Raw genomic sequence first — 27,176 nt, 5'->3', positions numbered from 1 at the left:
GATTGGTCGCGTGAGCGGTCACATGACCGCTCAGCGACCAATTACAAGCCGCGACGTCATCGAAGGCCCTTTACACGCTCATTCTTTGTAACGAAAGCAAGGCGGTTGCAGCGGTGACGACCAGGGCACGTCAGAGAGTAAGTATATCAATATTTTTTATTTTTATTCTTTATTTTACACATTAATCTTAATCCCGATACCGATTCCCGATATCACAAAAATATCGGAACTTGGTATCGGAATTCCGACATCGCAAATATCGGCCGATACCCGATACTTGCGGTATCGGAATGCTCAACACTAGTGACTAGTAGGTCTGTTACTTGGAAAAAGAGCATGAAAAAAATTAATTGCAAAACTTATACTGTTAGAAAGCTGTTTATACAGAAGCCGCTAAAAAATTTTCATTGTGTAGTAAAAGGTTTCATCCAAGAGGTAATTCAGGGTTGTTGCAAATCAAAGTGCATGTCCCAGTACTTCTGCGACAACAATGGTCTGTGGCCGCTAGACAAAAGCAGGAGAAGCACCACTTACCTGGTGCCACACTCACGGTGCTTCTTTTGATTAGCGGCATGGCGCTCATGGGATGTAGCGCCAGATCGGTTTATGGAAAGTACATCCAAAAATCAAGTCAGTCTGATTCTAGAAACCCGGTCCAGAGCTCACATACATTTGTGGCCAAAAGTATTGACACCCCTGCAATTCTGTCAGATAATACTCAGTTTCTTCCTGAAAAGATTGCAATCACAAATTCTTTGGTATTATTATCTTCATTTAATTTGTCTTAAATGAAAAAACAGAAAAGAGAATGAAACAAAAAGCAAAACATTAATCATTTCACACAAAACTCCAAAAATGGGCCAGACAAAAGTATTGGCACCCTCAGCCTAATACTTGGTTGCACAACCTTTAGCCAAAATAACTGCCACCAACCACTTCCGGTAACCATCAAGGAGTTTCTTACAATGCGCTGCTGGAATTTTAGACCATTCTTCTTTGGCAAACTGCTCCAGGTCCCTGATATTTGAAGGGTGCCTTCTCCAAACTGCCATTTTTACATCTCTCCACAGGTGTTCTATGGGATTAAGGTCTGGACTCATTGCTGGACACCTTAGAAGTCTCCAGTACTTTCTCTCAAACCATTTTCTAGCGCTTTTTGAAGTGTGTTTTGGGTCATTGTCCTGCTGGAAGACTCATGACCTCTGAGGGAAACCCAGCTTTCTCACACTGGGCCCAACATTATGCTGCAAAATTTGTTGGTAGTCTTCAGACTTCATAATGCCATGCACACGGTCAAGCAGTCCAGTGCCAGAGGCAGCAAAGCAACACCAAAACATCAGGGAACCTCCGCCATGTTTGACTGTAGGGACCATGTTCTTTTCTTTGAATGCCTCTTTTTTCTTCTGTAAACTCTATGTTGATGCCTTTGCCCAAAAAGCTCTACTTTTGTCTCATCTGACTAGAGAACATTCTTCCAAAATGTTTTAGACTTTTTCAGGTAAGTTTTGGCAAACTCCAGCCTGGCTTTTTTATGTCTCGGAGTAAGAAGTGGGGTCTTCCTGGGTCTCCTACCATACCGTCTCTTTTCATTCAGACACCGACGGATAGTACAGGTTGACACTGTTGGACCCTCGGACTACAGGGCAGCTTGAACTTGTTTGGATGTTAGTCGAGGTTCTTTATCCAACATCCGCACAATCTTGCGTTGAAATCTCTTGTCAATTTTTCTTTTCCGTCCACATCTAGGGAGGTAAGCCACAGTGCCATGGGCTTTAAACTTCTTGATGAAACTGCGCACGGTAGACAAAGGAACATTCAGGTCTTTGGAGATGGCCTTGTAGCCTTGAGATTGCTCATGCTTCCTCACAATTTGGTTTCTCAAGTCCTCAGACAGTTCTTTGGTCTTTTTTCTTTTCTCCATTCTCAATGTGGTACACACAAGGACACAGGACAGAGGTTGAGTCAACTTTAATCCATGTCAACTGGCTGCAAGTGTGATTTAGTTATTGCCAACACCAGTTAGGTGCCACAGGTAAGTTACATGTCCTGTTAATTACACAAATTAGAGAAGCATCACATGATTTTTTGAACCGTGCCAATACTTTTTTCCACCCCTTTTTATGTTTGGTGTGGAATGATATCCAATTTGGCTTTAGGACAATTCTTTTTGCTTTTTCATTTAAGACAAATTAAATGAAGATAATAATAACAAAGAATGTGTTTGCAATCATATTCAGGAAGAAACTGAGTATTATCTGACAGAATTGCAGGGGTGTCAATATTTTTGGCCACAACTGTATCACTGCCATAGAGGGTAGACTAGAAAACACACAAATTTATCTACTCAGGTAACCAGTCAAAAAGCTATAAGAACACATCAGCAGGATTTGAACCTGCACGGGGAAAGCCCAATGGATTTCAAGTCTATTGCTTTAACCACTCAGCCACAACTACTCAGACATTGAACTTTGATGAGATTCACACACCTTTTCTTATAGCACCATGATCAAGATCAGTGATTATCCCTCTGGAGAACATCTCAGAAAATAGAAACAAAATTCCAGGTCCCAGAAAAATGTAAAAATCTGATTTAAAGTCATCATCAATAGGAACCATGTACAGTTTCAGTCTTTTACCTCTTCATAAGGTGGATATGGAGTGGGTCCATTCCAAAAACCTCCTGAAAATTACTCTGAAAATGCTGAAAACACTGAACAAATTTATTTCCATGTAAAAAAGACTTGCTCTTCATATGATTGGGCTTTTGGGCGTCTTTTAACCACATCAAGTTTCCAAAAATTCCAAGCGGTTAACTGAAATAAGCATATCTATCTTCTGGTATTTTTCATTTAGAAGTGCTCCATACATATAATACAAGTCAATTGCAAGGTTAGAAAAACTCCTTAAAGTTTCCTGAGTTACTTTTGGTGCTGAAAAGCCTCAAAAACAGACTCGAAAAATGCCCAAAATAATGTTTAGAAAAACTTCACCAAAAATGTTTACAAAACGCTTTAGGAAATTCTGAAAAACAAGAAAAAATGACTCAGGAATAAAATGCCAACATTTCCTGAAGCCATTTCAGCTTCAAATCCTTGTCAGTTTCATACAACTGGAAAAAGCGTTATATGAACATTGACACAAATCATAGGGTATGGTTGCTTTGTGTGACATAGTTGGTAAGAGTTGTTTCTTAAAGTCTATTTTAAGTTTCGTTAATCCTGCTTCATAGGTATCTTTGGCCACAGAACTCACAGTGATCACTCCATGTATGCTTGCAACATTGAAATTTTTTTGGGCATGATTTTAACTTTCTCTTTTAATGTTAAACCTTGGGCACAGGAGAACACAGTGTCAGTGGAAAATGTGAAACATGTGTACGAAAAACTGCCTAGGTTCTACTGAGATTTGAACTCAGATGGCTGGATTCAGAGTCCAGAGTGCTAACCATTACACCAATGAACAGCACACATAAAAGACCTGTCTGCAGATTTTTGTGCTAAAAATCTCATGTGAACTCATAAATGATGGTGAAAACAGGCTCTAAAGTTGTAGTGCAAATCTACAGTTAATACACAATGGTAAATTAATATCTCCTAAACTTTTATTCCACAAGTGTGCCAAGAGTTCCATAATATCTCAACAAGCACGGTTTTAAATGTTGATGAAAAGTGACTGGTAAATAGAGTGCTGGATCTGTTACTTGGAAAGTAAATACACCCCTGATGAAGGAACTTTTTGAAACGTGCGTCGGGGTGCACATAGCCTCACATTGGCGGTCCTGGAAATATCTCCCCCAACTTTATAAGTAAGTAGTATCGGATCATATGGTTTTCAGTATTTCTTCTATGGAGATTTCTCCTATAGAGACCATATATGTTACATATAGCAAACCATATTCTGCATAACCTGCACATTGCACTTTTTGGTTTGCACTTCTTGCATACTCTACACATATAGAATCTGCATAGCAACTTATATATTGCACGTAACACCTTCTTCTCTTTTGCGTCCCTTGCATATCATATGTTATATTTTACACAAATTTAATCACCTCACTTGGGTAATATACACCCTTATAAAATATATTCTTGTTTTTTACTTACCGTATATACTCGAGTATAAGCCGAGATTTTCAGCCCAAATTTTTGGGCTGAAAGTGCCCCCCTCGGCTTATACTCGAGTCACGGTAGCGGTGGGGTCGGCGGGTGAGGGGGTGAGGGCGCTGAGGTATACTTACCTAGTCCCAGCGATCCTCGCGCTGTCCCTGCCGTCCCACGGGCTTCGGCGCTGCAGTTTCTTCCTCTCTTCAGCGGTCACGTGGGACCGCTCATTACAGAAATGAATAAGCGGCTCCACCTCCCATAGGGGCGGAGCCGCTTATTCATTTCTCTAATCAGCGGTGCCGGTGACCGCTGATAGAGAAAGAAGCTGCGGCACCGAAGACAGGAGGGGACAGCGCGAGGATCGCCAGGACTAGGTGAGTATAGCATATTCACCTGTCCTCGTTCCAGCCGCCGGGCGCCGATCCATCTTCCCGGCCGGCGCCTCCATCTTCCCGGCGTCTCTGCTCTCTGACTGTTCAGGCAGAGGGCGCGATGACGCATATAGTGTGCGCGGCGCCCTCTGCCTGATCAGTCAGAGCAGAGACGCCGGGAAGATGGAGGCGCCGGAACGAGACGCCGGGAGCTGCAATCAAGGGAGGTGAGTATGTGGTTTTTTTTCTTTATTGCGGCAGCGGCGGCACAAATTTATGTGGAACATCTATGGGGCACAGTGAACGGTGCAGAGCACCGTATATGGCACAGCACAGCTATGGGGTACAGTGAACGGTGCAGAGCACCGTATATGGCACAGCACAGCTATGGGGCACAGTGAACGGTGCAGAGCACCGTATATGGCACAGCACAGCTATGGGGCACAGTGAACGGTGCAGAGCACCGTATATGGCACAGCACAGCTATGGGGCACAGTGAACGGTGCAGAGCACCGTATATGGCACAGCACAGCTATGGGGCACAGTGAACGGTGCAGAGCACCGTATATGGCACAGCACAGCTATGGGGCACAGTGAACGGTGCAGAGCACCGTATATGGCACAGCACAGCTATGGGGCACAGTGAACGGTGCAGAGCACCGTATATGGCACAGCACAGCTATGGGGCACAGTGAACGGTGCAGAGCACCGTATATGGCACAGCACAGCTATGGGGCACAGTGAACGGTGCAGAGCACCGTATATGGCACAGCACAGCTATGTATGGGGCACAGTGAACGGTGCAGAGCACCGTATATGGCACAGCACAGCTATGGTGCACAGTGAACGGTGCAGAGCACCGTATATGGCACAGCTATGGGGCACAGTGAACGGTGCAGAGCACCGTATATGGCACAGCACAGCTATGGGGCACAGTGAACGGTGCAGAGCACCGTATATGGCACAGCTATGGGGCACAGTGAACGGTGCAGAGCACCGTATATGGCACAGCACAGCTATGGGGCACAGTGAACGGTGCAGAGCACCGTATATGGCACAGCTATGGGGCACAGTGAACGGTGCAGAGCACCGTATATGGCACATCTATGGGGCACAATGAACGGTGCAGAGCACCGTATATGGCACAGCTAGGGGGCACAATGAACGGTGCAGAGCACTATATGGTTCACACCTATGGGGAAATATGAACGGTGCAGAGCACTATATGGCACAGCTATGGGGAAATAATGATCTATTTTTATTTTTGAAATTCACCGGTAAATGCTGCATTTCCACCCTAGGCTTATACTCGAGTCAATAAGTTTTCCCAGTTTTTTGTGGCAAAATTAGGGGGGTCGGCTTATACTCGGGTCGGCTTATACTCGAGTATATACGGTATATCTTTTACACATTCAGGTTTTGCTTTGCATTTTCCTATATATGAAAAAAAAAATTATTTATTATTATTTTTTACATATTATCCCTACTTTTATACTTACAATTTTATTTATTGGGGCATCCAGCATATCTAAACAAAATAATGTTTGACCTGCCTTGTGCAAATTGTATATTGCACTATATATATATCTATACCTGTTTAATATGTGCACAAAAGAAAAACATCTGTTATAATTATACATATACATTATTTTATTAATATTTTAATGGTTGCTGTCCGCTATTATAAAAATAAAGTGATATATTTTAAATATTCCCTGACATTTTTCTTCTTTTCTGGCTCGATTCATATTCAGTGTATGTTTTCTCTGTTCTTGTAGTGGTTCCACTATATCTCTTTGACACAGATGGTGGCCGGGTTTACTATTTGATATTTATTATGAGTCAACTATTGATACATTGATTATATGTAATACCTGGTCTTACTCCTGTGTCTACTTTGTGTAATATTATACTGTGTTCTGCACAGGCTCTTCTACTCTGAATATGGATTTTAAGGCCAGGCAACAATCCTGGCAGGGACAAGTCAATGCAGTGTTTGGCAATGGTGGTAACTCAATAACCATGAATGGTGGTATGCAATTTGATGATCTCTTTCTTGCTATAAAAAATTTGACATACAAAAGAACACTACGTCCAAAGGCAACTCATTCCCAGAGGCCTACGGATTCAGATTACACCCTCCTTCCCAGTGAATGATGAGAACTTTATTAGTAAATGGGAATGTATATGTAATGAGACATCAAAAAAACTGATGGAGCTACTTATACAGTTTAACATCAAAAATTTAACAGAGATTGACAAATCTCTTGAAGAAACTCTTACAAAAGCCAAAGGGAGCCTAAATAATGAACAGTTCGAATCTATTAGTCCACAACTGGAAAAATTGGTGGACCAGTGGGTCCGAGATATACAGGGGAAACAAACAAATAAATTATTGAGGGACCAAAAAGACCTTGCAAATGGGAAAATCTACAGATGGCGCAAGGTCCAAGCAAAGGACATTACCCGAGAACGTACAATGTCTGCCTCATCGAGTGTGATCAATGGTGATATCTCATGTGCCTCGTCTTCCGCCTCAACATCAATTTCCACTATTTCTACTCCAAAATGCAAACGAGAACCACGCTATATGTCAACAAAGTGAAATTTTAGATATTCTCCTGAAAATGGAAATAAGGTAATTAATTTAAGCTCTTATCATTTCTCACAAACCGAACTTGACATATTAAATAAAGGTCTAATGTTTTGTCCCACAGCCAATGTTAATAAGTTTACTGCTATCAAAGATTTACATTTATTTGCAAGAAAATTACTCTTCAAACGGCATTTCTTTAATGAGGACACAAATTTACTTTTCCCCACAGAGGCGGAACAGGAGGCACTAAATACCCTGGAGGAACTAGCGCGTGAACATAACGAACCAGAGGGAGGGAAGATCCCAGAATCAATAAAACCGCACTCACGAAAATTTCCACCTCTATCCTCCTGTCCTACTTTGGACATTTTTGTCCAAACGGTTAGTAAGGAGTTTGATAAAATTCCATATTTCCCACATATAGAAAATCTTGGCAAAAAGGAGAAAAAGAGTCTAAAAAAACTACAGGGGATGCAGGATATTCTGATTAAACCCGCCGATAAAGGCGGAAACATAGTGATCTGGCCAAAATCCCTTTACGAAGTGGAATCATTCAGACAACTCAGGGTGGAGGTGTGCTACAAGAAGCTAACCTTCAACCCTTTGGATAAATTTCGTAATGAATTGTTGGTTATCTTAAAAGAGGCTAGGGATGGTGGGATAGTAAACAAGGATCTGTTGCAAATCATGGAACCAACTATACCTACCATGTACTTCTTACCCAAAATTCACAAAAATAAAAATATACCACCAGGGAGACCCATTATCTCTGGGTGTGGCAATTTCATGGAAAATATCAATAAATTTATTGATTCTAAAGTACAACATTTGGTAGAGGAACTCCCATCATTCGTCAAGGATACCAATGACTTCCTCAAAAAAATAGATGGTTTACACATCGATAATGACACCCTATTGGTGTCATGCGATGTGGAATCACTCTATACGAACATACGCCACAGCGATGGACTACGTGCGGTTAGTTACTTTCTGGATTCCTCTTCTCTATCTACCAACATAAGTGAACTAACTTTGAGACTCCTTGAGTTCTCCCTATCCCACAACTTTTTTCTTTTCAAGGGGTCCTTCTACCTACAGCTCCAGGGCACTGCAATGGGTGCGTCTTTTGCGCCAGCATACGCAAATCTATTCCTGGGGCTGTGGGAGAAGGACCTCCTGATGTCTGACCTGATGCCAGCAATGGATATATCCTTTTATGGGTACGCTTTATTGATGATGTTTTTATTCTCTGGCAGGGGTCTTTGACATCTCTTGAATCATTTATGTTCCAACTCAATCAAAATCCGTATAACATACATCTTACTTACAAATGTAATCGGGACCAAATTGAATTTTTAGACGTCTGTGTTAAGAGGGGAGTTGACAATTTTCTTCAAACTGACCTATACCGCAAACCAACAGCGGTAAATTCATTTTTACACGCTACGTCATCACACCCTAAGGCCATGATTAATTCTATACCAATTGGCCAATTTTTACGTCTTCGAAGGGTATGCTCAAATGAAGAGGACTTTGAGAGACAAGCAGATATTCTCAAGAATAGATTTTTTGAACGTGGATATAGCCACCGATCAGTCAAGAAGGCCTACAATCAGGCAAAATATACTACTAGGCATGAGGCATTATATACTGTGAAACCATCTACAGAGAGACAACCCATAAGATACATTACCCAATTCCATGGTCATATAGACTTGATGCGCCACTATCTGTCAAAATCCGGGCCTATTATCCAAAGTGATCCCATATTGTCAAAATATATTGGTACACGTCCTGAAATTACATTCAGACGATCACAGAATTTGGGTGATTCCCTTGTGAAGAGTCACTATGTCAGTGACTTAACTTCCTCTTCCACCTTTCTAACCAGAACTAAATCTCAGACAGGCTGCAAACCATGTGGAAAGTGCGTGGCCTGCCCCAACGTGATGATATCTCAAACCTTCAAAAATGCTAAGGGAACCAAAACATATAAGATTAAACATTCAATTACTTGTACATCTCATGCCGTAATCTACTATGCCATTTGTCCTTGCTCCCTTATATATGTAGGGATGACAACTCGCCAATTAAAAATCCGTACGCGGGAGCATGTGCGTGGCATACAGGCAGCAAAGGATATTGAGGACATAACAATACTGAAAACCATACCCAAACATTTTAAGCTATATCATAACTGTGATGCCTCCCTTGTAAATGTTTTTGGGATAGATCAAATTAAACCTAATGAGAGGGGGGAAAAATCAGTATACCCTTGGCACAACTCGAAACAAAAATGGATCTGGCTACTAGATACAGTCTCCCCTAATGGTCTGAACGAAAGCTTGAGTTTCGCCCCATTTTTATGATTAAATTGATCATCTTCGTTGTACTCCATATTGCATATCTACCTATACGAATATGTTTTATATACATTCACGATTTTATCTTTTATCTTTTATAATATATAGTTTTATTTTAATTTTATCTTGTGTATATGTATTTTTATATATATATTTTTTGTATTATATTTTTATAATAATAATTTTTTGACCGGTATTGGTACAATTATATGACACTAACCTCTTTTTTGTTATATGATTTTAGATAACTATTCTACTTACCTTTTGGAACCTTCAGAACCTTACGGTGTTTCAGGAAATTCTTCTTCCATTATTTGGGATCATATTATATGGACATTTTCCTTGAATATATGTTCCGGCTGAAAAATATATGTGTCATAAATTTTGGCAATATATTATTTTCATATACTAATACTTTAAAATGTGGGGAAGTATAATATTGTATGTATATTTTACATATGCACTTTTTCTCTTTGTTATTACTACCCTGCAATCTTAAGTTGTAATATTATGCTTATATCTAAACACGTAGTCACTCACTTTTCACATTTTTTTGTTTTTATTTATTTTTTTGTATATACATTTTTCACATATATCTATATATTATTTTTTTGTTGTCATTCATCTTTATAGTACGGCTATTATTTTCACATATATAGTACCACCTCCATCTGTGGCAGCCTGTGCTGTGCCCGCGGTGTGTGTGTGCTCCTCCTGTCTGGGACCTGACCTCCCGTGGCCATGGTGAATTATTGTGGTCGCGCGGGATTGGGTTCGGGATGGTTGGTGCGCTGCACGTCCGTTGCACATTTGTATGGCACATACAGATTTGTTGGTATTTTGCCCCGTTTATTCCCTATTTACATTCATAGCAGCCCATGCTGTACCTACTGTGGTCCGCGTGCGCTTCCGGGGCCATTTTGTTTGGGATGCAGCTGCGCGGTGGCCATGGTTACGCTCGTTGAGCGGTGGTCACTGTGGGTTGTGCTTCAGACGCCTTGGATATCCGGACTGCGCATGCGCCACTCACACGGCGGGTATTATGCATTGGTGTTGATGAGTCAGACTCACATTTCCCTGCCCATATCGGGCCCACAGCAGTGCGCATGCGCGCCCCGGTGATCTGGGGTCCAGACTTTAGCGTCGCAGTAGCCTTGGCAACACCATTTATTATCATGTGCGTCCGGTCACGTGACGCTGGGTATTGGACTTCCGGGGTACTTGGGCGGCGCATGCGCCGTGTATACTGTGGACGCTGACATCGGCAATTAGATTCATACCAACAAGCTATATAAACCCCTCGGTCACTACTCAATACACCCCATGACGAAGGAACTTTTTGGGTCCGAAACACGCGTCGGGGTGCACATAGCCTCACATTGGCGGTCCTGGAAATATCTCCCCCAACTTTATAAGTAAGTAGTATCGGATCATATGGTTTTCAGTATTTCTTCTATGGAGATTTCTCCTATAGAGACCATATATGTTACATATAGCAAACCATATTCTGCATAACCTGCACATTGCACTTTTTGGTTTGCACTTCTTGCATACTCTACACATATAGAATCTGCATAGCAACTTATATATTGCACGTAACACCTTCTTCTCTTTTGCGTCCCTTGCATATCATATGTTATATTTTACACAAATGTAATCACCTCACTTGGGTAATATACACCCCTATAAAATATATTCTTGTTTTTTACTTACATCTTTTACACATTCAGGTTTTGCTTTGCATTTTCCTATATATGAAAAAAAAAATTATTTATTATTATTTTTTACATATTATCCCTACTTTTATACTTACAATTTTATTTATTGGGGCATCCAGGATATCTAAACAAAATAATGTTTGACCTGCCTTGTGCAAATTGTATATTGCACTATATATATCTATACCTGTTTATTATGTGCACAAAAGAAAAACATCTGTTATAATTATACATATACATTATTTTATTAATATTTTAATGGTTGCTATCCGCTATTATAAAAATAAAGTGATATATTTTAAATATTCCCTGACATTTGTCTTCTCTTCTGGCTCGATTCATATTCGGAGTATGTTTTCTCCTTACTTGGAAAGAGGGTAAGAAAAAAATTAATTGCAAAACATACTGTTAGAAACCTGTTCATCCAGAAGTCGCTAAAAATGTCTCATTGTAGTAAGCGGTTTTATCAAAGAGATAATTCAAGGTTGTCGCAAATCAAAGTGCATGTCCCAGTACATCTGCCACAACAATGGTCTGTGGCCGCTAGACAAAAGCGGGAGAAGCACCACTTACCTGGTGCCACACTCACGGTGCTTCTTTTGATTAGCGGCATGACGCACATGGGATGTTGCACCAGATCGGCTTATGGAATGTACATCCAAAAATCTAATCAGTCTGATTCTAGAAACCCATTACAGATTTCGCATATCACCTTCATGGGGTAGACTAGGAAACAAGCAAATTTATCCACTCAGGTAATCAGTCAAAATGCTATAGGAACATATACGTATTCGGCAAGATTTAAACCTGCGCGGGGAAACCCCAATGGATTTCAAGTCCATCGCCTTAACCACTCGGCCACGACTACTCAGACATTAACATTTGATGAGATTCACACACCTTTTCTTATAGCACCATGATCAAGATCAGTGATTATCCCTCGGGAAAATATCTCAGAAAATAGAAACAAAATTCTAGGTCCCAGTAAAAATGTAAAATTCTCATTTCGAGTCATCATCAATGGGAACCATAAACAGTTTAAGACTTTTACCTCTTCATAAGGTGGATTTGGAGTGGGAAAAAGGAAATGATTCAGCTCATCCTTGTGATGGTATTCTCACAGCCCATGAGAAATTTGATGCGAGCACAGAAACGTCTCTGCTTGACGCCAGGTACTTGTGCATGAAAATGAAGGTATCCAGCTCTGGAAATAAAATCAAAAGTCTGTATTTGGACAAATTTAAAAAGTAAGCTGCTTGACAAACCAGTGCATACTGGAGGAAGGAATCTCTTGAATAACTGGAAGCGTTTCGAACACGTATAGTGCTCTTAGTCCTCAGTTTCATTTGGAGTGGGTCCATTCCAAAAACATCCTGAAAATTACTCTGAAAATGCTGAAAACACTGAACAAATTCATTTCCATGTAAAAAAGACTTGCTGTTCATATGATCGGGCTTTTGGCATCTTTTAACCGAATCAGGTTTCTAAAAATTCCAATCGGTTAACTGAAATAAGCATATCTATCTTCTGGTGTTTTTCATTTAGAAGTGCTCCATACACCCAGGAGACTGCTCATGCAGCTGTGCTACAGTCTGTAAAAATTTGTGAATGAATGGAATGCAGTGGAATGTCCTGTAGTTAGCTTGAGTCGCGATGATGCGCTCTCTGCTGGATGTCCTTGTGACGCCCAGGAGACCGGGATACCCAGCACCGGACCAATGGGGTCTGTCTCTTGAGGGGGATGTCACAGGTGGCTTGACCCGGTGCTGTGGCCTCAGGCAATGCACAGTGTAAGGGGTATCGTGAGGGGACAGGCACTTACTTGATCAGCAGCAGGTTCTCCCAGCGGTGACGATCCCGATCCTGGATAGATGGCTATTGTCCAAATGAAAGACTGAGGCACTGAAACGTTTAACCAGTTTACTTCAACATAAAGGGATTTACAACCAGTCCTGTCACCGGAGTCTGTATGGGAACTCTGAGTTACTTTGACCCTTCCGGGGTCTTCGCCTCTTATTGTGCGCAATTTCTGTGTGGCCCTGCTGCTGTATGTGAACTGGCTGCCGGCCCAATCTGTCCCCTCCGGGTCCTGGTTCGACGGGCAACCCGAGTCCTTTTATCGGCTTACCCCCTCCAGGAGTACCGCTGAACTCTGTGTCTGTTGCTGCGTCCGGCCCTAGTGAAGCTGATATCACCTCACGTTTTTCCGGTTGCTGTATTATATATAATGAATACAGCCACGGATCCGGTATCCGTCTTTGCGCCTGTTCTGGGTAGTGATTAATGCTACCCGGTTCTCACAATGTCCCTTTTCTCTGTCCCTCTTCTCCTCAGGCCGGTGATTTGGGCCTGGAAACCGTCATAGGGCTGTTAGAAATTCAGCTGTATGACCTCTCACTATCAGCTCCTTAGCCCAACTGCCAGTTCTTTACTCAGACCAGAATGGATCAAGGGGAGTCTCTGGAGCTCCCCCTTCTGGCCGGAGGTGGTAGTGCAGTCTTGCTATTTTAGTATTCGCATTTAGTGTCAGTAACTATTTTTGTGGCAAATACCCCTAGGGGTGCCACATTCCCCCTTAGTTAAGAACAGTACTCCGGGACTGTGGGACGATAACATTTTGAAATAACAATTAATATGTACAGAGTCTTAAAAATGAAAAGTTACAAAAACCACTCAAGGAAACAAAAATAGAGTTCTGTAAAAAGTCACTTCAAATAGCGTCCATTAATACAGTTCTATCCTTGAAGGTACTAGGAAAGGCACTGTACTTAGTGTCCAGGAATTTAGTTCCATTTTTCCAACGGAGTTATCAATATAAAGTCTAAAGAAAGTTCAAAAAGAGCAAAAAGCAAAATTCAAAAAGCAGTCTTTCCGGAGCTTTGATTTAGTGCCTCCGGGCTGATAAAAAGTTCAAGAATATGCAAGAAGTTCATACAGACAAGTCTCTGTAGGCACTGGGCTTAAACGTTGCAGACTGATAACAATGACTATACTACATTTTCTGTTTAACTATATACGGCATAACATATATACAATTCACATTATGAGCTTTATAGTTGGTAATCTGCATACCTGGCCGGTAATTGACCCTGGGTACTACGCTGTGATCTACGTAATAGCGGTGTCTCTTCATGTGGTGTACTACTGTCTACTGCGGATGTAGAATCTGCCCGCTCTGCTAAAGATAATTCCACGACTATGGAGTTGGCAAGTCCACCGTGAATGGGATTACTCTGACCAGGAATCTGTTCTTCCTGGCCTGGAACCTCCTGTAGTACGGGGTCAGCCTCTTCCTGTCTTGGGACTTCTGGTATTGGGTTCGGTGTTGGGTAAAAGGCCACCATGGGAACCACTACTGCACCATGGTATGTTAGTAGGGTTTTGGGAAAGTCTCCTATACAGGTGTGATACATTTCCTCTTCTTTTTCCTTTACTGGTTGAACCTGTATGGGTTGAATAACTTCTGGTTCTGGCTGGACAACGTCTGGTTCTTTCAATGCTTCCGGGCATAATTTAAGATTGTCTCTTGACGCTAGTACAGATGTTAAGCCTCCGTTTTTGCTAATGAGACACATTTTAGGATTATCCACTCTTGTTGGTAAAACTGTGTAGGGTACGGCTTCCCACTGATTGTCCAGTTTATTGGTTCGACGATTTCTCTTGAGCACTTGGTCACCCGGTCTTAATGGGGTCGCTAGAGCATTCTGGTTGAAAGTTCGCTCTTGTCTTTCTCTAGTTTGCTGAAGGCTTCTTTCCACACTCTCTTGCACTTGGCGATACTGCTTTTGCCGTATGATATCCCAATTGGAGTCTTGAACTCCTGCGTCTGGTTTCAGAATTCCCATTTCTAGATCGATTGGTAATTGGCCGGGTCTTGCACGCATAAGGTAAGCTGGGGTGCAGTTGGTGGAGCTCACCGGGACATGATTATACAGATCCACCAAGTCAGGCAATTTCTCTGGCCATTGATTCCTTTCTGTCTCAGGTAAAGTCTTTAGTAGGTCTATTACAATATGGTTCATCTTCTCGCATAAGCCGTTTGTTTGTGGATGATAGGCCGTCGTTCGGATCTTTTTGCAACCATACATATTACAGAATTCTCTGAAGATCTCTGATTCAAAGGCTGTACCTTGGTCGGTGAGAACCTGTTCCGGATATCCATGGGGTCTACAAAAGTACGTTTGGAACGCTTTGGCTGCTGTTTTTGCTGTCAGATCTTTTACGGGTACTACTACCAAGAAGCGTGAATAATGGTCCACGATGGTCAAGGCATAGACATAGCCGGACCGGCTTGGTATTAACTTCACATGGTCTATGGCTACAAGTTCAAGTGGTTGTTTGGTGATTATGGGCTGCAGTGGTGCTCTTTGGTTCTTTTGATCGTTTCTTCTGAGGTTGCACGGGCCACAATTTCTGCACCACTGTTCGATTGATTTTCTCATCCCGACCCAATAAAATCTTTCTCTTAGAAGTACTTCTAACTTTTTCCAACCAAAGTGACCAGCACCATTATGGTAAGCTTCGAGGACCATCTTGACATCTTGTTTAGGCACGATAATCTGCCAAACCAATTCATGTGTTTTCGGATTGGTGTACCTTCTACAGAGCTTCCCTTGATACAGGAACATTTTGCCTCTCTCTTTCCAGAGTTGATGCGTCTCTTCTGGGGCATCCTCATCGGGATATGCACTTTGCTCAGTTAACAGTTCCTTCACCAACTTCACAGCCGGATTGCTGTCTTGGGTGTCAGCCCATCTATGGTGTGTTAACGGATTAAAATTCACCTCTTGTTGTTTCTGATAGGTACTTGACTGATGATGTTTTGCCTTGGGATGATGGAAGGCTGGTAGTTCAATTTCTTCAAGCTCCCCCGTTTCTTCTTCTACATCTCTCAAGTGTGGCATCCGGGATAGGGCATCGGCATTTCCATTCTTGCGACCTGCTCGATACTTGATCTTGAAGTTGTAATTAGATAACCGGGCTATCCATCGCTGTTCTAACGCACCTAATTTGGCTGTGTCCAGGTGGGTCAACGGATTGTTGTCAGTATAGACAATAAATTCTGCAGCGGCCAGATAGTGTTTGAAACGTTCAGTCACAGCCCAAACTACTGCCAGTAGTTCCAATTTGAAGGAGCTATAATTTTCTGGATTTCTTTCAGTAGGCCGGAGCTTTCTACTTGCAAAGGCGATGACTTTCTCCCGACCTTCTTGCTTTTGTGACAGCACCGCTCCTAGTCCCACATTACTGGCATCGGTGTAGAGGATGAAAGGTTGATGGTAATCTGGGTATGCCAGAACCTCTTCTCCGGTTAGTGCCTTCTTTAGTTGTTCAAAGGAGTCTTCCCTTTCGTTGTTCCACTGAAAAGGAGGGTTTCGGTTTGAAGGTTTCTTCCTCTGCCCTACCAAGGTGTCTTGCAAGGGTGCTGCCAACTTGGTAAATCCTTTTATAAATCTGCGATAGTAACCCACCAATCCCAGGAATTGTCTCACTTCTTTTGCGCTGGTAGGTCTTGGCCAATCCCTTATGGCGCTTATTTTCTCGGGATCTGGTGCTACTCCCTCCGAACTCACGATGTGTCCCAGGTACTGTACCTTTGGCTTGAGAAGGTGACATTTGGATGGCTTGACTTTCATGCCGTACCTGGATAAGGCTTCGAACACTTCTGCCAGGTCTATTAAGTGTTGTTCGTAAGTCTGAGTAGACGATCACATCATCTAGGTACAGGAGGACGGTCTCGAAGTTCTTGTGTCCGAGGCAGCATTCCATCAGCCGCTGGAAGGTACCGGATGCGTTGCAGAGTCTGAACGGCATGCGATTAAATTCACATAGACCCATTGGTGTGGTGAATGCCGTCTTTTCCTTATCTCTCTCAGCCACAGGGACTTGCCAATACCCGCTTGTTAAGTCTAAGGTGGAAAAATAATTAGCAGATTTCAAAGCAGTTAAGGACTCTTCTATCCTAGGCAAGGGGTAGGCGTCTTTATGGGTGATGTTATTAATCTTCCGGTAGTCTACGCACATTCTCATGGTTCCGTCCTTTTTTTTGACAATCACTAGAGGGGCCGCCCAGGGGCTACAGCTGTCTCGTATTACCCCGGCCTGTTTCATCTCCCTCAGCATATCTTTTGCACACTGATAGTGAGCGGGCGGTATGGGTCTATATCTTTCTTTTATTGGGGGATGGTCACCGGTGGGGATTGTGTGTTCTACCCCTTCTATCCGTCCGAAGTCCAATGGGTGTTTACTGAAGACTTGTTCATATTCCGTCACTAGCCTATACACCCCTTGTTTTTGATGGGTAGGTGTTGAATTTATGCCCACGTGTAGCTGTTGGCACCAATCCTCCAATTCTCCGTCTGAGCCATTGCCTTCCACCTGACAGGTTGGTTCTAAGGGCTCAATGGTTGTGATGGCATTGTTGTCAACAGTATATAGCTTTGCCATTGTAGCATACCTTGGCAAAGTGACCTCTTCCTCTCCACAGTTCAAAAGTCGTACAGGCACTCGTCGCCGGTGTACCTCGACTATCCCTCGTGCTGTGAGTATAGTGGGCCTGCTGTCGGTGTACACTGGTTCTATTAAGGCTTGATAATCTCGTCCCTTAGTACCAATGGCTGCTCTACACCATACCAGCATTTCTGTTTTTGGTGGGATTACAATAGACGTTGGATCACTTACCCTCACACTGCCGATTTCTCCACCTGCAACTTCTACCTGTTGCCTTAACATCAATACTTTTATTTCCCTCCGGAGAACTCTCTGCTGGCAGGATTGGGCAGTTTCAGCAATCTGCTGTAAGACAGAAATGACTTCGGAAAAGCAGTTCTCTAACACATTCATTCCTATCAATACAGTTGGTTCACAGTTCCGCCGGTCAACATCAACAACAATTATACCTTGTTTCTTCAATTCTACTTTACCAATCTTTATGGTCATCTCCCTGAATCCTAGTTTCGGTACCAACTTACATTACTGGCCCATATATCTAGTTCAACATCAGAGGGCCCTTTATCAATATCTGCATCAGCCCAGTACCTCTTATAAAGGATATACGGTATAGATGAAATCTGGGAACCTGTGTCCAGCAAAGCGTTGAGGGGCATTCCGTCCAGCACGATAGGGATAATGGGTCGTCCTCCGATGTACCTGTCGTGCCAGGGTGTTGGGCCTTGAAAGTTCATTCCTGCGAAGCGGCCCGCATTCCCAGGGGATTCCCGTTTAAATCACAATCTCGTGCAAAGTGACCTGGCTGCTGGCAACGGCGGCAAATGGGCTGTCCATCCGGTTGGTAGCGGTCGCGGGGTCGTCCTCTCCATGTCGGGTATCTCCGGGGTCTCATCCATGGAACACCTTCTCTACGGTTTGACAACTCCATCTTGGGTCCTCTCATCTCCTGCATGGTTTTAGCCATTGAAGCAACAACATCAGTTAAAGAGTCAAGCTTTTTTTGAAAAGCCTCATTAGTACTGGGCCCCAGGGGCTTAGCAATGGCCCCGGACATAGCTGATGTCACTGGTACTCCATGTTGTTGAGGAGCCTCTGCCATGAGTTGCGCAGGCTCCTGATCCCGAGGTGCCTCTGCCAGCTGGAGACGTATAACGCTCTCCTTTAATTGGGCAAATGTCAATTCAGGGTTCTTAAAAACAAGCATGCTCACATGCCCCCGGTGAGAAGGGGTGTAGAGTCCCTCAATAAATTGATCTCTTAGCAGTTTATCCGCTCCGGTGTTAAAAATGGGTTCAGCCAGTGTAAGTGATTTAAGGGCTTCCTGCAGGTTTAAGGCAAAGTCTCTCACGCCCTCATTAACTTTTTGTTTGCAATTAAAGAATCGTACTTTAGCTTTGCTGCTGGCAGTGGTTTCAAAGGTAGCTTTTAATCCAGCAAATATGCGTTCAACAGTGCCTTTTAGATCAGCTGCCCATGCTGTGACTTCTCGCTTAGCATGGCCACTTAACTGCATCATCAGGAGACTAACACGCTGAACTTCACCCACGGGGAACATGTCAAAATGGGCCAGCATCTTTTCTCTGAAATCGTCAAAGGTATTAGGCTCACCTTCATACATTGGAAGCCATGGGCCACCCGGGGTATATGGCATCAGCACCGGCATGATGGGCGCCACTCCTTGCACCGCTGCGCTACCGGACTCTCTATCGACACTCTGTCTTTCAGCTGCATTAGCGTTGCCGAGTGCTGCGGCGTCTCCGTGCTGCGACATACTGTGCCCCCTTAGTTAATCCGGACCCTTCCGGTCCTCCGCTTCCGTCGGGATAGTGTAGATTCGTTTCGCTGTGCAGCAGGATCGATTTTCCCCTTGCTCTGATGTCAGAGCGCTCAGCTTGGTGCCGCCCACAATGACACGCCCCCTGCTGCTCCTGCCGGCCGCGCGCTCTCTAATGGTGGATTCTGAAGTTTTTCAGTTAGACTGGGGCTCAGGTGATGGCGTAGCTCAATTAACAGTCTCGTGCCTAACGGTTATGAGGTGATTACCTCAGGGGATGGCGGCCATCTTTACTCCATTATAACCAATGGGGAAAAGTCACTTTCAATAGTTTTCAATGGGGAATGGATTTTTCTTTAATAAAGTCAATTTTCAAGATTTTTCATCCAAGTTTTCACAGTTTTGGGCTCCAATCACGGCACACAATACCCGGTATACGGGCTGGCTAGATCCTGTTCGTGACGCCAATTGTGACACCCAGGAGACCGGGATACCCAGCACCGGACCAATGGGGTCTGTCTCTTGAGGGGGATGTCACAGGTGGCTTGACCCGGTGCTGTGGCCTCAGGCAATGCACAGTGTAAGGGGTATCGTGAGGGGACAGGCACTTACTTGATCAGCAGCAGGTTCTCCCAGCGGTGACGATCCCGATCCTGGATAGATGGCTATTGTCCAAATGAAAGACTGAGGCACTGAAACGTTTAACCAGTTTACTTCAACATAAAGGGATTTACAACCAGTCCTGTCACCGGAGTCTGTATGGGAACTCTGAGTTACTTTGACCCTGCCGGGGTCTTCGCTTCTTATTGTGCGCAATTTCTGTGTGGCCCTGCTGCTGTATGTGAATTGGCTGCCGGCCCAATCTGTCCCCTCCGGGTCCTGGTTCGACGGGCAACCCGAGTCCTTTTATCGGCTTACCCCCTCCAGGAGTACCGCTGAACTCTGTGTCTGTTGCTGCGTCCGGCCCTAGTGAAGCTGATATCACCTCACGTTTTTCCGGTTGCTGTATTATATATAATGAATACAGCCACGGATCCGGTATCCGTCTTTGCGCCTGTTCTGGGTAGTGATTAATGCTACCCGGTTCTCACAATGTCCCTTTTCTCTGTCCCTCTTCTCCTCAGGCCGGTGATTTGGGCCTGGAAACCGTCATAGGGCTGTTAGAAATTCAGCTGTATGACCTCTCACTATCAGCTCCTTAGCCCAACTGCCATTTCTTCTCTCAGACCAGAATGGATCAAGGGGAGTCTCTGGAGCTCCCCCTTCTGGCCGGAGGTGGTAGTGCAGTCTTGCTATTTTAGTATTCGCATTTAGTGTCAGTAACTATTTTTGTGGCAAATACCCCTAGGGGTGCCACATTCTCATATGAACTCAAGCCTGCGAAAAGTCCCCACGCTGCATTAGCAGGCTCCTGGGTGTAAAAGGATTTAACCCCTTCAGATGGATTTACATCGTGAGACATGACTGAACGATAGAAGGTATGGGATATTGTTGATTTTTTATTTTTCCTTTTTTACAGAATGAGGGTCTTCAGGTGGATTAAGAGTATAATAAAATATTAAAACACCCTGTCTCTTTATTTCATTAAAATACTTTGTAATAATGGATGTGTGTTTTATTAACCATTTCGTACTATTGGATTAATAATGTATAGGTGTCATAATTGATGTCTCTCCATTATTAATCTGGCCTAATGTCACCTTACAATAGCAAGGTGACATTAACCCTTCATTACCCTACATCCCACTGCTACAGGGGAGTGGGAAGAGAGTGGCCAAGTGCCAGAATAGGCTTATCATCCAGATGTGCCTTTTCTGGGGTGCCTGGGGGCAGATGTTTTTAGCCAAGGGGGGCCAATAACCATGGTCCCTCTCTAGGCTATTAATATCTGCCATCAGTCACTGGCTTTACCACTCTGGCGGAGAAAATTGCGTGGGAGCCCACGCCAATTTTTTCCGCGATTTAACCCTTTAATTTAATAGCTAGAGCGCCCAAATTTTGCACATACACACTACTTACATTAGTAGTGTGGAATATGTTAAAAAAAGGGATATGAGATGGTTTACTGTATGTAAACCATGTCTCATATCCTGTCGGGTTTGTGAAGAAGATAGGAAAAGCCGGCAATTGAATTTCTGGCTTTTCTATATTACACCGCTGCGTATTTCTCGCAAGTCACACTGCTGGTCCGTGTGTAATTCGTATTTTTCTCGCCCCCACAGGCTTTCATTGACGATTTTTTTGCGCAATACATTGACAAACACAGCATGCTGTAATTTTCTATGGCCATAGAAGACCGTATAATACGGATCAGTAAAATACATCAGATGGGAGCTGGGCCATAGAGAATCATTGTACCGTGTGCAATCCGTATTTTCTGCACCTCTCATACGTCCGTAAAACTCGCTAGTGTGACGCCGGCCTAAAGCTGTAGTGCAAATCTCCATTTAATACACAATGGTAAATTAATATCTCCTAAACTTTTATTCCACAAGTGTGCCAAGGGTTCCATGATATCTCAACAAGTACAATTTTAAATGTTGATGAAAAATGACTAGTAAATAGAGTGCTTGATCTGTTATTTGGAAAAAGGGTAAGAAAAAAAATTAATTGCCAAACTTATACTGTTAGAAAGCTGTTCATCCAGAAGACGCTAAAAATGTTTCATTGTGTGGGAAAAGGTTTCATTCAAGAGATAATTCAAAGTTGTTGCAAATCAAAGTGCATGTCCCAGTACATCTGCCACAACAATGGTCTGTAACCGCTAGACAAAATCGGGAGAAGCACCACTTACCTGGTGACACTCACGGTGCTTCTTTTGATTAGCGGCATGACCCACATGGGATGTTGCGCCAGATCGGCTTATGGAAAGTACATCCAAAAATGAAGTCAGTCTGATTCTAGAAACCCGGTCCAGAGATCGCATATCACCGTCATGGGGAGTAGAATAGGAAACACATGAATTTACCTACTCAGGTAATCAGTCAAAAAGCTGGATGAACATATACCTAGTCAGCTGGATTTGAACTCGCACGGGGAAACCCCAATTGCCTTAACAACTCTGCCTCGACTACTCAGACATTGACCTTTGATGAATTTCACACACGTTTTGTTATAGCACCATGATCAAGATCAGTGATTATTAGAGATGAGCGGTGTTCGAGTCGAAATGTTCGCCAATTTCAAATTCGAGCTGTTTTGGGCGGTGTTCGAGTCGTTCGACGAACTTGAACATTTTGCTTAAAATTCGGCTGTTCAAGTTTCTGTTCGATAACTGTTCGTTCACCAAAAGCCTAACTTGATTTGCACATTAAAACTGTTTATCATTGTTAATAGACTGTTTCAGTGTATAGTGGGCGCGGGGGGGGGGTGGGAGATAGATCTGTGCTGAAATAATGCCGATCTCCATTTTTTATTTTTTTTCCGCATTTACAGTGGTGCAGTCTCTAAGCCTATCAGCAGTGCACAGACACACAGCAATGTGCATGTGATGCACACAAGCAAGGGCATGTGTCATTGGCTGTGTATGTCACATGTCCTTGCTCTATAAGAACCAGCCATTTGCCCCGTCGCCACTATTTCCTCACTGCTGCAGCTTAGTGTTAGAAGGCACTGCTGTTGCTGTGGGCGCTATACAGTCTAAGGCCGGCTTCACACTTGCGAGTTTTACGGACGTAAGAGCGCAGAAACTACGTCCGTAAAACTCGCAAAAAATACGGCACAATTATTCTCTATGCCTCTGCTCCTATCTGCCGTATTTTACTGATCAGTATTATACGGCTTTCTACGGCCGTACAAAATCGCAGCATGCTGCGTTTGTCACCGTACTGCGCAAGAAATACGCCAATGAAAGTCTATGGAAGCGTGAAAAATACGGATTACACACGGACAAGCAGTGTGACTTGCGAGAAATACGCAGCGCTGTTAGAGAGAAAAGCCGGCAATTCAGTGCGGTGTACAGTAAAATCACACTGACAGCTTACAGTAGAATAGGTAGAATAAATGTGTACACATAGAATAGGTATATATATATATATATATATATATATATATATATATAATGTCAGTAGACACATATATGTATATATATTACTATTTTTTCCAGCGCTATACAGCTTGAAAGCCGGTAATTCAATTACCGGCTTTTTCTTTCTCCTTCCTAAAACCCGACATGATTTGAGACATGGTTTACATACAGTAAACCATGTCTTCTCTCCATTTTTTTTGCAGATTCCACACTACTAATGTCAGTAGTGTGTATCTGCAAAATTTGGCCGTTCTAGATCTTAAAATAAAGGGTTAAATGGCGGAAAAAATTGGCGTGGGCTCCCGCGCAATTTTCTCCGCCAGAGTGGTAAAGCCAGTGACTGAGGGCAGATATTAATAGCCTGGAGAGGGTCCATGGTTATTGGCCCCCCCCTGGCTAAAAATATCTGCCCCCAGCCACCCCAGAAAAGGCACATCTGGAAGATGCGCCTATTCTGGCACTTGGCCACTCTCTTCCCATTCCCGTGTAGCGGTGGGATATGGGGTAATGAAGGATTAATGCCACCTTGCTATTGTAAGGTGACATTAAGCCTAATTAATAATGGAGAGGCGTCAATTATGACACCTATCCATTATTAATCCAATTGTAGTAAAGGGTTAAATAAAACACAAACACATTATTTAAAATTATTTTAATGAAATAAAAACAATGGTTGTTGGAGTATTTTATTCTACGCCCAATCCAGTCACTGAAGACCCTCGTTCTGTGAAAGAAAAAACATAATAAACCAACAATATACTTACCCTCCGCAGATCTGTAACGTCCAACGATGTAAATCCTTCTGAAGGGGTTAAAACATTTTGCAGCAAGGAGCTTTGCTAATGCAATGCTACTCCTCGCTGCAAAACCCCGGGGAATGAGTCTAAATATAGATCAATGAGCTATATTTAGCTTCATTTGCGGTGAGGCGCCCTCTGCTGGATGTTCATAGATCGTGGGAACTTACCTAGAAAGCTCCCAGGCTTTCTAGGAAAGTTCCCACGATCTATGAACATCCAGCAGAGGGCGCCACACCGCAAATGAAGCTAAATATAGCTCATTGATTTATATTTAGACTCATTCCCCGGGGTTTTGCAGCGAGGAGTAGCATTGCATTAGCAAAGCTCCTTGCTGCAAAATGTTTTAACCCCTTCAGAAGGATTTACATCGTTGGACGTTACAGATCTGTGAAAGAAAAAACATAATAAACCAACAATATACTTACCCTCCGCAGATCTGTAACGTCCAACGATGTAAATCCTTCTGAAGGGGTTAAAACATTTTGCAGCAAGGAGCTTTGCTAATGCAATGCTACTCCTCGCTGCAAAACCCCGGGGAATGAGTCTAAATATAGATCAATGAGCTATATTTAGCTTCATTTGCGGTGAGGCGCCCTCTGCTGGATGTTCATAGATCGTGGGAACTTACCTAGAAAGCTCCCAGGCTTTCTAGGAAAGTTCCCACGATCTATGAACATCCAGCAGAGGGCGCCACACCGCAAATGAAGCTAAATATAGCTCATTGATTTATATTTAGACTCATTCCCCGGGGTTTTGCAGCGAGGAGTAGCATTGCATTAGCAAAGCTCCTTGCTGCAAAATGTTTTAACCCCTTCAGAAGGATTTACATCGTTGGACGTTACAGATCTGCGGAGGGTAAGTATATTGTTGGTTTATTATGTTTTTTCTTTCACAGAACGAGGGTCTTCAGTGACTGGATTGGGCGTAGAATAAAATACTCCAACAACCATTGTTTTTATTTCATTAAAATAATTTTAAATAATGTGTTTGTGTTTTATTTAACCCTTTACTACAATTGGATTAATAATGGATAGGTGTCATAATTGACGCCTCTCCATTATTAATTAGGCTTAATGTCACCTTACAATAGCAAGGTGGCATTAATCCTTCATTACCCCATATCCCACCGCTACACGGGAATGGGAAGAGAGTGGCCAAGTGCCAGAATAGGCGCATCTTCCAGATGTGCCTTTTCTGGGGTGGCTGGGGGCAGATATTTTTAGCCAGGGGGGGGCCAATAACCATGGACCCTCTCCAGGCTATTAATATCTGCCCTCAGTCACTGGCTTTACCACTCTGGCGGAGAAAATTGCGCGGGAGCCCACGCCAATTTTTTCCGCCATTTAACCCTTTATTTTAAGATCTAGAACGGCCAAATTTTGCAGATACACACTACTGACATTAGTAGTGTGGAATCTGCAAAAAAAATGGAGAGAAGACATGGTTTACTGTATGTAAACCATGTCTCAAATCATGTCGGGTTTTAGGAAGGAGAAAGAAAAAGCCGGTAATTGAATTACCGGCTTTCAAGCTGTATAGCGCTGGAAAAAATAGTAATATATATACATATATGTGTCTACTGACATTATATATATATATATATATATATATATATATATATATATATAGACAGTATATATATATATATTTTTCTTTTTGGGACACTTGGATCATTTCTATAGCGGTATGTTGGTTTTGCAAGCCTGCGAGAAAACCACGCAGTACGGATGCCATACGGATTACATACGGAGGATGCCATGCGCAAAAAACGCTGACACACCCTGCCTACGGAGGAGCTACGGACCACTATTTTCGGGACATTTCAGCGTATTACAGCCGTAATATACGGACCGTATTTTCATACGCTGAGTGTGAAGCCGGCCTAAGAGTGTTTTTTTGGAGCAAATTTTCAGAGAGATAGTTTTAGAGAGTCGGGAGGAGTCGGGACTAGTTGTAATATCAGCCTTTTTCAGGGTAGGTTACAGCAGTTCATAGCACTGTTTGCCAGGCAGGTCTGTGCCAGTGCTGTGCAAGTGTTTGTCACAGCATTTGGTGTAATCTAGCTCAGCCAATCATTTTGGGCTAGTAGCATTGTCTGATAGTCATCTGAGTAGCCCGCCTGTGAAACTAACTGTACTGCCAGTGTATCTCAATCTTTACTGCATCTAACCCAGTTAATAGTTTTGGGCCTAATACCACAGTTTGGCCACTCAGTTCTGCTCAGTTTTCATCCATCGGTTGTTGTGCCAACAACTACAGATACAGAGTTGCCAATTAGTTAAGCACTAAAATGAGTGGCAAAAGGCCTGCTGCTGGTGGAAAGGGGAATAGGCGTGTTGGAAAGGGAAAAAAAAAAGGTTGTGTCTGTGGGGTAGGTGGTAAAGCAACAGTAACATCTGCAGAAGAAAGACCATCTTCCAGCCAGTAAGATGTCTACTTCTTTTCGTGGACAATCTGATATGATCCCTTTGTTATGACCATCGCTTCAAGCATCGCCAAAAATTCCAGATGAGGCACAAAAACAGCAGGTGCATGAACGGATATCAAGTGCTCATTAAAGTGGGCTCTTGTCCATGTCAACTTCAACATCACAACTACTCCAATCCTCAGATTTGTCACCCCAATCGCACTTGCTTCCTCACAGCTCCCATGTCTCCAGCCGCCCGTCTGATCATGGGGTAACACACATGGTTGAGTCTGTAGAGCTGTTTACGCATACTATAGCCTGGAAATCAGAGGTCTGCTCCAGAGCTTCTGTGAATCCAGATGAGGAAATGATCTGCACTGATGCCCAGAATCTTTGTGGTCGGATCCAGGCCCACATGAAGAAGGTTCTGAGCATAATGTAGACCCTCATTCCCAAACTGTAACTCCTGTTGGTGGAGACAATGAGGAAGATGATGATGAGACTGAGATACCTGATTGGAATGAAAACTTGACTTTTCGCTCAGGGCAGGAAGAGGTTGGCTCTGAG

General features: G+C 43.1%; 1 non-coding gene across 1 annotated transcript; it reads right to left on the bottom strand.

Annotated features, from left to right (window-relative positions):
- Positions 1–11,937: 11,937 nt before the first annotated feature.
- TRNAS-UGA (transfer RNA serine (anticodon UGA)) lies at positions 11,938–12,019 on the bottom strand. The gene has a single exon. It is a non-coding gene; the product is annotated as a tRNA-Ser (tRNA).
- Positions 12,020–27,176: the final 15,157 nt, after the last annotated feature.

Source organism: Ranitomeya imitator, chromosome 9 (genome assembly GCF_032444005.1).
Source record: "Ranitomeya imitator isolate aRanImi1 chromosome 9, aRanImi1.pri, whole genome shotgun sequence".
Classification (NCBI taxonomy): domain Eukaryota; kingdom Metazoa; phylum Chordata; class Amphibia; order Anura; family Dendrobatidae; genus Ranitomeya; species Ranitomeya imitator.
Note: the sequence above shows the minus strand (reverse complement) of the source record. Positions and strands in the feature narration are given on the sequence as shown.